General features: G+C 38.9%; 3 protein-coding genes across 7 annotated transcripts in view; 2 read left to right on the forward strand and 1 right to left on the reverse strand.

Annotated features, from left to right (window-relative positions):
* The window catches only part of LOC115179515 (zinc finger protein OZF), a 919448-nt gene that overhangs the window by 466005 nt on the left and 438758 nt on the right, over positions 1–14685 (forward strand). The gene's annotated exons all lie outside the window — the stretch shown is intronic.
* Positions 1–14685, reverse strand: part of LOC115179511 (zinc finger protein 665) — a 514676-nt gene that overhangs the window by 418691 nt on the left and 81300 nt on the right. The window lies entirely within an intron of this gene.
* LOC115179539 (gastrula zinc finger protein XlCGF17.1-like) overlaps positions 1–14685 on the forward strand; it is a 558171-nt gene that overhangs the window by 158490 nt on the left and 384996 nt on the right. The window lies entirely within an intron of this gene.

Here is a 14685-nt window from a genome sequence, read left to right on the forward strand (position 1 = left end):
CTCAACACTTAGTTTTTCAATTTAAATTATTATATAAAAGTATTGCCACTAACAGAATGCCATATATATGGGGAATACAACAATCTCAGCTCTGTAGATTTTGTTGCGAAGAGACAGAATCAATAGATCACTTATTCTGGTATTGCCCCTATGTAGCTTGTTTCTAGTCACAGGTTCAGGAATGGTTAAAAAACCACAACATGCACTTGAAATTAACCTTACAAATAGCAGTGTTGGGCGATCTGGAAAGCCATAGGCAATCAATAAATAATACAATAATACTCGTAGGAAAGGTTTTCATCTTTAGCTCACAATCTGTGGATAATATACAATTAGAAAGATTCAAACATTTTGTAAAACATCACAACACAATTGAAAAATATACGGCACATGGTGGGATGGGCTGAGAGTGGCTGAAGGTTGGGATTAAAGACTTTGTTTGGTAATGTATTGTTGTTATATATAAAAGTAGCATGCATGTTAAATGGATATGTAAAATGCATTGGGAAAATGTATGTATATGTAGCAAAAAATCTGTATAAAAAGAGGACAAATGGGGATTAAAGAATTATGGAAATTACTCGAATATGGCTTATTGAGAGGTCAATAAAAAAAAAGCAATTAACCGTTGTTTTTATTCAAATCAATTATAGCCATAGCTCTTGTTTTCCTCATCTTCAGGTTCACCCTCTCAAACTGAACAGGACATCAGTAGGCTTAGTCCACGCACACAGATACTTTGTATTTCTGCAGCCTCGCCTCCTGAAGTGCCATTGTACACAAAAAACTATGGAAAGAAAGTACATTTTTTCATAAATATAACTTTGCACTGTTCTTTTCCGAGCATGGTCTTGGTATAGCCTAGGCCTATAGTATAGTCTATGGATCATGTTGGAAGAGAGAAGAAACCTCTGGGAGGAGGTCCGGAGGGATCCACCCCAACGACACTAACCACAGTCCTATCTCACACACCTCTCCGCTCACGCTGCTCTGAACAGGCAGGGCCATGACCATACCAGTAAAAAGAACAGACTTAGGTCCTCTGAGAAATAGACTGATTGTTTATCTTAGAGGTGGTGAGTGGTGACTCCGCCTAGTTGGAAGGTATAAATATGTCATTGTGTGACTTGTATGTTGTATTTACAGCTGAAATATCCAGTAGGTTGAATAAATCTGGTTTGTGCTTTTACTAGTTGTCAATCTGAGTTTCTCCTCTGTTCGTTCAGAACTTAACAATCCTTTTATTGAGACTACACTTGGCACACTTGATATTGCACACCCAGCAGAGACATACTTTGAAACTACTACATATGTTTATTAAATTGTCCTTTAAAAAATGATGTATTATTTTCATCCTTGATGATGAAGAATGTATTTGGATAACTGCATGGAACTTGATTGATCCGCTAATGAAAAATAAATATTCTACATTCTACTGCTCAGCCTATGGGTTATCTATACAGAAAATGTGTTTGTTTAATTGATAGCATGCTAAATAATTTAAATGTCTATGTATCTACTCAATACATGTCACTACACCTCTACATGCCAATTAGCTAGCCCCCAGTATGTTCTACAATGCATACAAATAATGTTTTGCACTATAAAGGACATTTTTCATATTTAAATAAATGTGAAATAAAACTAATGTATTTGTAATTTAAAAAAATAATTTTAATGTTTTCTATGGTGCCAAAGTCCAGGGACAATATTACTACCACAATTCAAGTATGACCCACGTACTATTGGGGAATGGGACCAGAGAGAAAGCTTGTGTTACCCTTTCCATGCCCCATTGTTTAGAGTGGAAGAGCTGTGAACTCACCTGTGATGGCCCACATCTACCACAACCTTTCCTATTGTGTTCGTAACCAACACAGCATTTTAGGAAGCCATTGTTCAACATGTGTTCATACACAGAGTAACAATGGGAGGGGGTCTGGCTTCCACAGGGGAGGACCAGAAAGTTGATCTCGGACTTCAATCAATCAAATTTATCAAATGTATTTATAAAGCCCTTTTTACATCAGCCGATGTCACAAAGTGCTGTACAGAAACAGTCTATGTTATGGAAAGAGCAGGTGTCCTTAATGTTTTGTACACTCAGTATATGTTGTGAATACAAGCTCATTCCCACAGAAAACTACAGAGGGAAGCAGTACCACCCAGTCAACCATCAGACTCCATTGTGAGACGCCTCACAGAGGATATTCAACCGTAATTGCAAATCCAAGATCTCAATATCGACAAGGTGCTGATCAGTAAAGAGAAGAGAGACTAACATTCTAGAATGCTCCCTTTTTTCTGCACGGTTCTCAGTGAGAAACAATAGGATTACAATAGAGTGTTCTACGCTTTCTTCATTTGATCCAATTCAAAGTTGCGAATTATTTTAAAGGATGAGAATTAAGTGGAGTGACTAATCTTAGCTGGTCTGAGAAAACTGAGGAGACTTCTCTCCTTTATGTATACATTGGGCCATTTAAAAAGACACCAATCTGTAAGGCTTCTCTCAAGTGTGTATCCGTTGGTGTGTTTTTACATTTCCCAATCGGGAGAAACTCTTGCCACATTAAGAGAAGAAGTAAGGCTTCTCTCCTCTGTGTGTTCTCTGATGACCCTTTTAGCTCAGCTGTTGATAAAAAACTAAATCTACAGTCAGATCAGTGATAAGGCTTCTCTCCTTTATGATTACCTTGGTGTCTTTTTAACTGGGCCAGTCGAGAGAAACTCTTTCCACAGTCAGAGCAGGAGTAAGGCTTCTCTCCCGTGTGTGTTCTCTGGTGAACTTTTAGGTCAGTTGACGTTGTGAAGCATTTTACACAATCAGAGCAGGAGTAAGGCTTCTCTCCTGTGTGTGTTCTCCGATGAACTTTTAGGTCAGCTGATGTTGTGAAGCATTTTACACAATCAGAGCAGGAGTAAGGCTTCACTCCTGTATGTATACGTTCATGTCTTTTTAAGTTTTCCAGTAGAGAGAAACTCTTTCCACAGTCAAAGCAGAGGTAAGGCTTCACTCCTGTATGTATACGTTCATGTGTTTTTAAGTGGCCCAGTCGAGTGAAACTCTTCCCACAGTCAGAGCAGGAGTAAGAATTCACTCCTGTATGTATACGTTCATGTGTTGTTAAGTCGCCCAGTCGAGAGAAACTCTTTCCACAGTCAGAGCAGGAGTAAGGCTTCACTCCTGTATGTATACGTTCATGTGTTTTTAAGTTGCCCAGTCGAGAGAAACACTTTCCACAGTCAGAGCAGGAGTAAGGCTTCTCTCCTGTATGTATACGTGCATGTGTTTTTAAGTGGCCCAGTCGAGAGAAACTCTTTCCACAGTCAGAGCAGGAGTAAGGCTTCACTCCAGTATGTATAAGTTCATGTGTTTTTAAGTCACCCAGTCGAGAGAAACTTTTTCCACAGTCAGAGCAGGAGTAAGGTTTCACTCCTGTATGTATACGTTCATGTGTTTTTAAGTTTCCCAGTCGAGAGAAACTCTTCCAACAGTCAGAGCAGGAGTAAGGCTTCTCTCCTGTGTGTATTCTCTGATGAACTGTCAGAGACATTGATGTCGTGAATCTCTTCCCACAGTCATTACAGGGATACAGATTCTCTCCGGTGTGTGTTTTAAGGTGTATTTTTAGCTTTGATAGAATTGGGAAAATCTCCTCACAATGTGGGCAGTGGTGAGACGTCTTAGCTCTGTGATCTTCCTGCTGTTGCTCTCTGGATGTGGAGAATGTCTCAACATGGTCTCCTGTGTGAACAACATCAGAAGAACCAGTCAGTTGGTGTGATATACATATGACTTCATAACAGTAGGCTGTACAATACAGGGAATAAAGCTATAAGACCAATCATTCCCTTGTCGAATTTTGTACATTTTAAATCATGTATTTTCCCATATGTGTTTGAATAAAATCAACTATATGTAGGCTACTGAGCTTATCTGATGCTTTAAGCACTGCAACTTAAAAATGAAGACACACAAAATACTCACGAGGGAGCCAGAGATCAATATAGCGTAACTAGAAGAAAATAAATCTGTTCCCGATTCTCCTCCTCCCGCTGCTGCGTTATGATTTTCATTTGCATATTTTTGTGGAAGAGTTTCATTTCATTTATAATAAAGTCTATATCTCTCAAATCAATGTCATGTGGTTAATCAAAATTATATAAAAATTTAAATTATACAAATCTATTGCCATTGCCAAAACTAGCTTACTTAAAGCCTGCAGATAGAAAATATCCTGATGAAAATAGATATCCTATAAATCAAATTGGCTACACATGGCCTGTCTGCAAGAAACTTGAAACATTGTATCAACTATTAACTTAGTCTGGTATGTGCTAGCAAACTTGCAACATTGTATAAAATATTTTGGGCCCTCAGAGTTTCCAGTGCCAGCGAACTCCAGACAGACAGACAGCTGTAAGCTATTTTGCGCAAAGGATAAGAAGTAATTAGGTAGGCCTGTTTTCTGATGTTTCCACCAGATCAGAGCATGACAGTTTTGGTGGTTATCAAAAGGGAGATAGCTGGAAAGATTTTTCAAATAGGCTACGTTGAGGAACTATTGTCATTCTTAATGGATGTAGAAACAGACTTTGTTTACTTGCTGTTTGAGCTGAACATTTGTTTATTTGAGAAACTCCACAGTGATGGTGAGTTTAGACAATCAGAAATAGTTTCAGATCCCCAAATGGGCACATTTATAGGCCTACATTTGCACAGAGGCCAGCTAGCCTATAGGCCTACTTCAATGCGTAATCAGGTGTGTGTCTTTACTCAACATGGACAGGAGTACTCTAACCAAAAGACAATGAATAAATTGACAACTCGGAAATGGAATGAAATAAACCAAAACGTTTCTCACAAGTGTAGCCTAGGTTGTACGCTCTGCAAACAATGTGTCCACTCCTACAATGACAATGGTAAGACTGTAATAATAATAATATATTGAATGCATTACCGTAACCAAACAAACATTGTAGATTATAAATTATGGGAATTAACGGTAGGCTAAATGTACTACTGGTGATACTGGTGTGCCATCCCCTCCGCAATGGACTAGTCCAGTCAGACAGGCAACGGACTAGTCCAGTCAGACAGGCAACGGACTAGTCCACTCAGACAGGCAACGGACTAGTCCACTCAGACAGGCAACGGACTAGTCCACACAGACAGGCAACGGACTAGTCCACTCAGACAGGCAACGGACTAGTCCACTCAGACAGGCAACGGACTAGTCCACTCAGACAGGCAACGGACTAGTCCACTCAGACAGGCAACGGACTAGTCCACTCAGACAGGCAACGGACTAGTCCACTCAGACAGGCAACGGACTAGTCCACTCAGACAGGCAACGGACTAGTCCACTCAGACAGGCAACGGACTAGTCCACTCAGACAGGCAACGGACTAGTCCACTCAGACAGGCAACGGATTAGTCCACTCAGACAGGCAACGGATTAGTCCACTCAGACAGGCAATGGATTAGTCCACTCAGACAGACAATGGATTAGTCCACTCAGGCAGACAATGGATTAGTCCACTCAGGCAGACAATGGATTAGTCCACTCAGGCAGACAATGGATTAGTCCACTCAGGCAGACAATGGATTAGTCCACTCAGGCAGACGTGAATCAGACAGATGGCTCGTGTGCCATACCTCTTTTATATATACTGTATATATATTTGCCACTGCTTGACTAAATAAAGCTTGGTTGACCAACAGCCTATCTATCGACCAAACAATCTACCAGTTGACTAAATGGGGTCTCAGTCCTAAAAGCTGTTCAACAGTCAAAGGCTAAAAGGGGCAAAAGGGATGAAAATTATTAGTATTTTCATCCTCCACTCACTATCACAAGGGTTAGTAACTACACAGACTCATTTCATATCATCCTCCTCTCACTATCACAAGGGTTAGTAACTACACATACTCATTTCATATCATCCTCCTCTCACTATCACAAGGGTTAGTAACTACACAGACTCATTTCATATCATCCTCCTCTCACTATCACAAGGGTTAGTAACTACACAGACTTATTTCATATCATCCTCCTCTCACTATCACAAGGGTTAGTAACTACACAGACTCATTTCATATCATCCTCCACTCACTATCACAAGGGTTAGTAACTACACAGACTCATTTCATATCATCATCCTCTCACTATCACAAGGGTTAGTAACTACACAGACTCATTTCATATCATCCTCCTCTCACTATCACAAGGGTTAGTAACTACACAGACTTATTTCATATCATCCTCCTCTCACTATCACAAGGGTTAGTAACTACACAGACTCATTTCATATCATCCTCCACTCACTATCACAAGGGTTAGTAACTACACAGACTCATTTCATATCATCATCCTCTCACTATCACAAGGGTTAGTAACTACACAGACTCATTTCATATCATCCTCCTCTCACTATCACAAGGGTTAGTAACTACACAGACTCATTTCATATCATCCTCTCACTATCACAAGGGTTAGTAACTACACAGACTCATTTCATATCATCCTCCTCTCACTATCACAAGGGTTAGTAACTACACAGACTCATTTCATATCATCCTCCTCTCACTATCACAAGGGTTAGTAACTAAACAGACTCATTTCATATCATCCTCCATTCACTATCACAAGGGTTAGTAACTACACAGACTCATTTCATATCATCCACTCACTATCACAAGGGTTAGAAACTACAAACTCATTTCATATCATCCTCCTCTCACTATCACAAGGGTTAGTAACTACAGACTCATTTCATATCATCCACTCACTATCACAAGGGTTAGTAACTACACAGACTCATTTCATATCATCCTCCTCTCACTATCACAAGGGTTAGTAACTAAACAGACTCATTTCATATCATCCTCCATTCACTATCACAAGGGTTAGTAACTACACAGACTCATTTCATATCATCCACTCACTATCACAAGGGTTAGAAACTACAAACTCATTTCATATCATCCTCCTCTCAATATCACAAGGGTTAGTAACTACAGACTCATTTCATATCATCCACTCACTATCACAAGGGTTAGTAACTACACAGACTCATTTCATATCATCCTCCACTCACTATCACAAGGGTTAGTAACTAAACAGACTCATTTCATATCATCCTCCATTCACTATCACAAGGGTTAGTAACTACACAGACTCATTTCATATCATCCACTCACTATCACAAGGGTTAGAAACTACAAACTCATTTCATATCATCCTCCTCTCACTATCACAAGGGTTAGTAACTACAGACTCATTTCATATCATCCACTCACTATCACAAGGGTTAGTAACTACACAGACTCATTTCATATCATCCTCCACTCACTATCACAAGGGTTAGTAACTACACAGACTCATTTCATATCATCCTCCTCTCACTATCACAAGGGTTAGTAACTACACAGACTCATTTCATAGAACTTTAAAACACTTGCAGTTTGTCTACTTCACTTCTTTAGTCTACTCTCTGAACACTCCAGATAGCCCAGTTGTTCAGGGATGTGTTGTCAGAATTACAGAAGTCAACCTATCAACAGACTGGGTCATAAATTAAGGAGGTCTAATTAATAGATAGAACCTGCTCTTACCAATCTCCTCCTCCTCTTCTTCATCTTTAATGTTGACATTCAGCTCCAGTGTTTGACTGCAGTCTTCCAGCTTCACTGATGCCATCTCTGGATCCTGCAGTACAAACTGGGTCCCACTGTCACAATCAGGACCCAGTGACTGTAGGTTTGTGTGGAAGGAGAGAGGAGGGCTGGGTTTTGTCCTCACTGTTGACTTGACCTGAGTCGGCCTGTAGTAATAAAGAGAAACACACACAAAAGTTAGTCTTAACAGTTATGGCACTTTATTCTCTAAAAATATATTTCATCAGGTCGCTAAACATTGACAACAAACCATTTATTAATTTCCCATTAGACAAAGTGCACACCTTAAATTACACAACATTAGTGTACATAACCTACAGTAGATTTCCTGAATTCACATAAATGACAAAAACCATTTAGTACAAGGTTGCAGTTGTTTTAGGCAGCACTATTCACCTGAATAATCTAGATGGCGGGGTTAAAGACATTTACAAACCATAGCACCCAATTTGAAGAAGGCAATGAACATTGATTCTGGAAAATGAATGCTAGCATTAGTACTGCTAGCAGTATTTTAGCCAAATACTATTATAACAGCTCTCTAGTCTTTTATACATGTGCAATAAGCATAAAACAGTTATATAAGGTATTTGCAACTTGTTCTCATTCTGAAAAATAAGGTAGGCCACTTGATTTTAACATCTGAACAAAGTGGACAGGCTAATATGCTTTTCAAGCAGTTGGAGACTGTAGACAGAAGGGTGTGTTCATAACAATTCAACTGTTCAACCTTGTTAGCAAATAGATCCAAGTTGACTAAACTTGAAATATAAAGATTAGCTGGTTAATCACTAGCACGTGGGCTTGAGATATTGTTGATGAGACAGACCTGTGTTCATTTTCTATAGGCTAATAATGCCTGCTACAATAAGTTAGTCCATTTTTAACAAAGGGTCATTTTCATAGACAGAATTGAAAGCCAGATCAGTGATTATTGCAACAACAAAAAATCAGGTTCAACTATTTTGATCAAATAATAAATTATTAGTTGGTGTTATGGTTGTGGAAGGCTTATATTTAGCCTCGGTATAACTTCACAAGCCCTAAAATCATTAGATTATTGCTGACTGTTAGAAAGGCAGTGTATTTGACCTTTAATTGTACAACGCTTATTTAGAGAAAAACTAAATCGAGATATATATCGTCAATCGCCTAGAAGTTTGAAAACTAAAGCTGTATGATTTATTTGTCCATATCGCCCAGCCCTAACAGAGTACTTTACTCTAAAGTACAATACAATACTTTATACTGTACCATACTCTGTACTGTTGTACTCTACTGTACTGAATTAAATTTTACTTTTCTTTCCTGTACTCTGCTGTAGTGCTTTCCAATCTTGAGAAATTAGCTATGTTTCCAATAACTTGTCCAGAGATGGGGGTTTTGTCGCCATTTAGAAAAAGTTGAAATAGAAAATAGATCCAACAATTTCCCGCTCGGGTGTATTTCCATTTAACCATCTTGTGTGGATAAAACAACTGGACGTAATGACACACCCCGTACCGTCATTATGATTCAGCAGTCATCATTTATTCAAAACACACTGTTTCTATCCTCACTTGTCGGAATAAAGAAACTTTGACAAAAAAACCCACCCGTCAAACTTTTGTCGAATGCACCTGGGTCAATGGAAACCTGCCTAATGAGGTCTGAGTGATTGGTTCAGATTTGGTCCAGTCTAATGTTTGGGCCAAGTCAAAAAAAGGCATTAAAAAGACATCGATGTCGGTCTGTGCTTACTGCGGTGTATCCTACAGTGTCGGCCTATAACTGTATTTTATGAATGTCCATCCATGTGGTAGGCCTAGCGTTTGTAAAACAGCCAGTTGCATTGGCTTTATTAGTCCTGGTTCCTGTGACTAATCATTTTGTCTATTTAAGCGCTGAAAAGGCCCATCAGCTACCCAACTTTATCAGGAGTAACCCTGCAATAGACTGACTGGGAAGGTGATGTTTCACAGTCAGTCCTGCAATAAGAGCTAAGAAGCTAATATTTGTTAATTCTTGAAATTAGTTTCTGTTGGTGTCACCTGTTTCGTGGGAGCACAATCTAACTCGATTCATACATTCATATAAGAATGCCCCCAATCTAATGATGTGGTCTAATACTTCCACAGTGGGATTTCAGTTTTTTTTCTGTTAATTTTCAAAATGATTCATTATTGAAATTCATTGTAGATTAATAAAACATTCCAAACATGTTTTAAGTTATTTTGTACAAATATGACATGACTTCCATATTTTGTATCAGTTTATAACTTTCAAATAGGGACTTTTATTTTGAGTGCGAACCACAAATTCCACTATTGTGGCTGGCTTCACATAGGTTGGGACAAGCGGGTACCAGGCCTATGTCCAGCTGGAGGACGGAGATGGTGGCCACATTCAAATATAAATGTAGTATGTAGAACAAACATGCCTGATTCTAAGGAATCATGTCAGTTCTATTCAGAGGATTTCTAGCTGCAACTTTCCAAAACGTTTTTGTATTGAACATCCCCAGGCGAAACCCACTGAGCTAAATACGAACCTGGAAACCCTAACAAATGAACGTGTTGTGGACCCCGCGCCGTGTGCTTTTTTTTTATCATGTTCTTCACTCACTCGGTTTGACACAAAACCTTTCCCAAACGTGATAATACCTTGACTGGTTTGTTATCTAACATGTCATGACGTTATTTCGATATTAGACCGTTTAAAAGTGCTATTACATACCTGTAGTAATACAGAGAAAAGGACAGCACAGTTCTTGCGTTTTCCTTATTCTAAAGAATGGTGTGCGCCTACCGGAACTTCCTGTTCCCCCCCACTACTACAGTGCAACAGCGACATCTATTGGACTGATGGACTAACTACTGCTTAAGCATGTATAACGTAAGTGATATTGATTTGCTAGACAAATAAACCTTGGTTTATAAAAAACTAAAGTGGTGTCTGTTTTACTGTCTACGTTTATCAACCCATTACATATTCATTGTAGATGATCTCTGTGGAAGGCCAAGAAGATCATCAAGAATCTCAGCCACCAGAGACACAGCCTGTTCACCCTGCTACCATCTATCAGGCGGAGACAGTACAGGTGCATCAAAGCTGGGACAGAGAGAATGAAACCACTTCTATCTCCAGGCCACAAGACTGTTAAACAGTCATCGCTGATTTGATTTAGAGAATATTGGTGACTAACAACTTGGCTTGTCCCAGTGTGTAGAGGTGTCGTGACATGTATTGAGTAGAGAAATACAGATATAATATTTTGAATGCCTTGAATTAAACAAAAGCATTATATTTACTGTAAAGATCCCCCCCCCCCCAAAAAAAACTATGATAATTCAGATCAATAAAGTTACAGTTCTCTAGCAGGGCTCCCGAATGGCACTGCGGTCTAAGGCACAGCATCTCAGTGCTAGAGGCGTCACTACAGACACCCTGGTTTGAATCCAGGCTGTATCACAACCGGCCATGATTGGGAGTCCCATAGGGTGGTGCACAATTGGCCCAACATCGTCCGGGTTTGGTCAGTGTAGGTCATCATTGTAAATTAGAATTTGTTCTTAACTGACTTGCCTAATTAAATAAAAGGTTAAATTAAAGGTCTCACAGCTGCTTATGCTGACAAAACATGTTAGATTTAGGTCAGATTTAGGTCAGATTTAGCTTTGTGATGCTCATTTCAACTTCCTGTCTTGTTCAGTTTCAGATAAACACTAAATATTTCACTTAAAATATGTTTTTTTGTAATTCATTATACAATAGAATTCGAGTTTGACCAGTACAAATTAATGTACAAACTTTATTTTTCATGGGACGATCAATTAAGCTGGCTTCAATGGAGCTGTCCAAACATATATATCATCAATGACTAAAATAACTAATCTAGTTTTAAAATAAAATGTAATAAACACATATACTTTAGTTTATTGATGTACAGGCTGTAGTAAAAAATGTCTCCCCCCAAACTAATGGTGAAAACTGATCATCACACCATCTCTATCTGATACATGTTGTGTCTACTAACTCATTCCCACAGAGAACTGATCATCACATCATCTCTATCTGATACATGTTGTGTCTACTAACTCATTCCCACAGAGAACTGATCATCACATCATCTCTATCTGATACATGTTGTGTCTACTAACTCATTCCCACAGAAAACTGCAGAGGGAACTACTACCACCCAGTCAACCAGCCTTAATGAGGATATTCAACCCTAAAGGCAAATCCAAGGTCATCTCAATATCTTTCCAGTAGAAGCTAACAAAACACACCAAAACTGACAAGGTGCACACTGATCAGTAAAGTAAAGAGAGGCCAACATTCTATAACGCTCCCTTTCCTCTGCACAGTTCTCTCATAGTGAGAAACAATAGGATTACAGTTTTAGCTTTGATAGTGTTAAGAAGAAAAATGCAATTGCAACCTCTTTGCAATAAGGAATTGAGACGAAAAGCTCAAGAGAAGTTTAAGAGAGTGTTTAATACCAAGGATACAGTCAGCTGAGTGCATGCATTCAGAAAGCTCACAACACATTTTATACTCTTCCCTTATTGGCATCACCTCCCCAGCTAAACATTTTATGACCCCAGTGAGTTTCCCTCTTTTCCCCTGTGGAATGTCCATGGTCCTCTCTTTGTTTAGCCAGATGTCAGAATCACAACCCGTCCATCTTCTGTTCTGGGCCTGACCCTGCTCTCTGATCCGAGGCAATTTCCTCTTCTCTGATTGGATCAACATTTCTAAATGAGCATTCACACAGTTTCATGTCCTAAACCCCATTAATACTCACAGTAATCATTCACTAAACAGGATACAAACTAACTACAGTTTAACTTGAAACATGTTGCATTTTAATAGAATCCATCAGTTCTAAATGTTCCGTTGCCATGCTGGCTGGCAACACTCTTATCCCTTGCTTGCTAGCTAGCCAACTACAATTAACAGTCACATCAAACCATGCAGCTAGAATAACAGCAAAGTAACTGCTTTTAAATTGACATTTCTTTGTATATATCCATTAAGATTCTGCGGATTCATGATTTCGACTGGCTGAGACAAGATGTCAGATTCGTCCTGACATGTTAATTCTCAATAGCATAGTGCATATTGAATTTCAATATTGAAACAACCCCCTTGCTGCAAAAAAAAATGTTAGGCTAAAAGCAAGGGGAAATAATGTCTAGATGCCTTTTACAGTGAAGATCAAGTTAATGAATTGGCTGGCTGTGCTGATGTGGATGAGCAGGGATCTGTCAGACGGAACAGAAAACAAGATTCCCATTTTTGCATCATAGGCTTATCTGTGCTAAACAGTGTTTTTAGAATGGCTTAGAACACGTCTCAACCAATCACAAAGCTTCTTTTGACCAACCCGTTGTAGAATCTTTTTGAACAATAGCCTGTATAGAAATCAAAAGGTCTTTGGTGCTGCAGTATGCCTCATTCATTGTCATGAACTGTTCTGGTATAAAAAAAAATATTTGGATTGTCTCCAGTCATGCAAAATGATGTATAATAGCATGAAATTAGTTTATAAAAGGCAATTTTTTAATGGAAATAAGATGAGATTCATGCAGTGCTTATATTATAATGGATATATTTTCACCCCTACCCTTGTACACGGTGTTCTGGGAATCCACAACCTTTGACATGTGACGCTTACAAAATGAAGAACTTTATCTAAAACTGCATATCTAAGGCTCTGGTCTGTTCTAGGAGTGAGGGTAAACAATAGGCATGTTCTCTGCTATCCACTTTATGTTTTAATTATTATTTTGGGTATAGGGGAGAGTCACTTGTTTTTCCCAAGCGTTCAGGGAGGGCCGGGTAAAAATATATTTTAGTGAAGGGAGGGGCATACATTTTTATTTCAGAGATGCAATTTTCTCCAGGTATCCCTCATTTGAAATAACGTACAGTCTCTTAGTAGTAAAAAAGAATCCACCCAAACGAATGGAGAAAACTGATCACACCATCTCTATCTGATACATGTTGTGTCTACTAACTCATTCCCACAGAGAACTGATCATCACATCATCTCTATCTGATACATGTTGTGTCTACTAACTCATTCCCACAGAACACTGATCATCACATCATCTCTATCTGATACATGTTGTGTCTACTAACTCATTCCCACAGAGAACTGATCATCACACCATCTCTATCTGATACATGTGTCTACTAACTCATTCCCACAGAAAACTGATCATCACATCATCTCTATCTGATACATGTTGTGTCTACTAACTCATTCCCACAGAGAACTGATCATCACATCATCTCTATCTGATACATGTTGTGTCTACTAACTCATTCCCACAGAAAACTGATCATCACACCATCTCTATCTGATACATGTTGTGTCTACTAACTCATTCCCACAGAAAACTGATCATCACATCATCTCTATCTGATACATGTTGTGTCTACTAACTCATTCCCACAGAAAACTGATCATCACATCATCTCTATCTCATACATGTTGTGTCTACTAACTCATTCCCACAGAGAACTGATCATCACATCATCTCTATCTGATACATGTTGTGTCTACTAACTCATTCCCACAGAAAACTGATCATCACACCATCTCTATCTGATACATGTTGTGTCTACTAACTCATTCCCACAGAAAACTGATCATCACATCATCTCTATCTGATACATGTTGTGTCTACTAACTCATTCCCACAGAAAACTGATCATCACATCATCTCTATCTGATACATGTTGTGTCTACTAACTCATTCCCACAGAAAACTGATCATCTCTATCTGATACATGTTGTGTCTACTATCTCAATCCCACAGACAACTTCAGAAGGAAGCAGTACCACCCAGTCAACCAGCCTCAGAGGATATTCAGCGCTAAGGGCAAACCCAAGGTCATCTCAATATTTTTTGCAGTCGAAGCTAACAAAACTGACAAGTAAAGTAAAGAGGCTAATATTCTATAATGCTCCCTTTCTTCTGCACAATTCAATCACAGTGAGAAACAATAGG

The sequence above is a fragment of the Salmo trutta genome, chromosome 39 (assembly GCF_901001165.1).
Source record: "Salmo trutta chromosome 39, fSalTru1.1, whole genome shotgun sequence".
In the NCBI taxonomy this organism is placed as follows: domain Eukaryota; kingdom Metazoa; phylum Chordata; class Actinopteri; order Salmoniformes; family Salmonidae; genus Salmo; species Salmo trutta.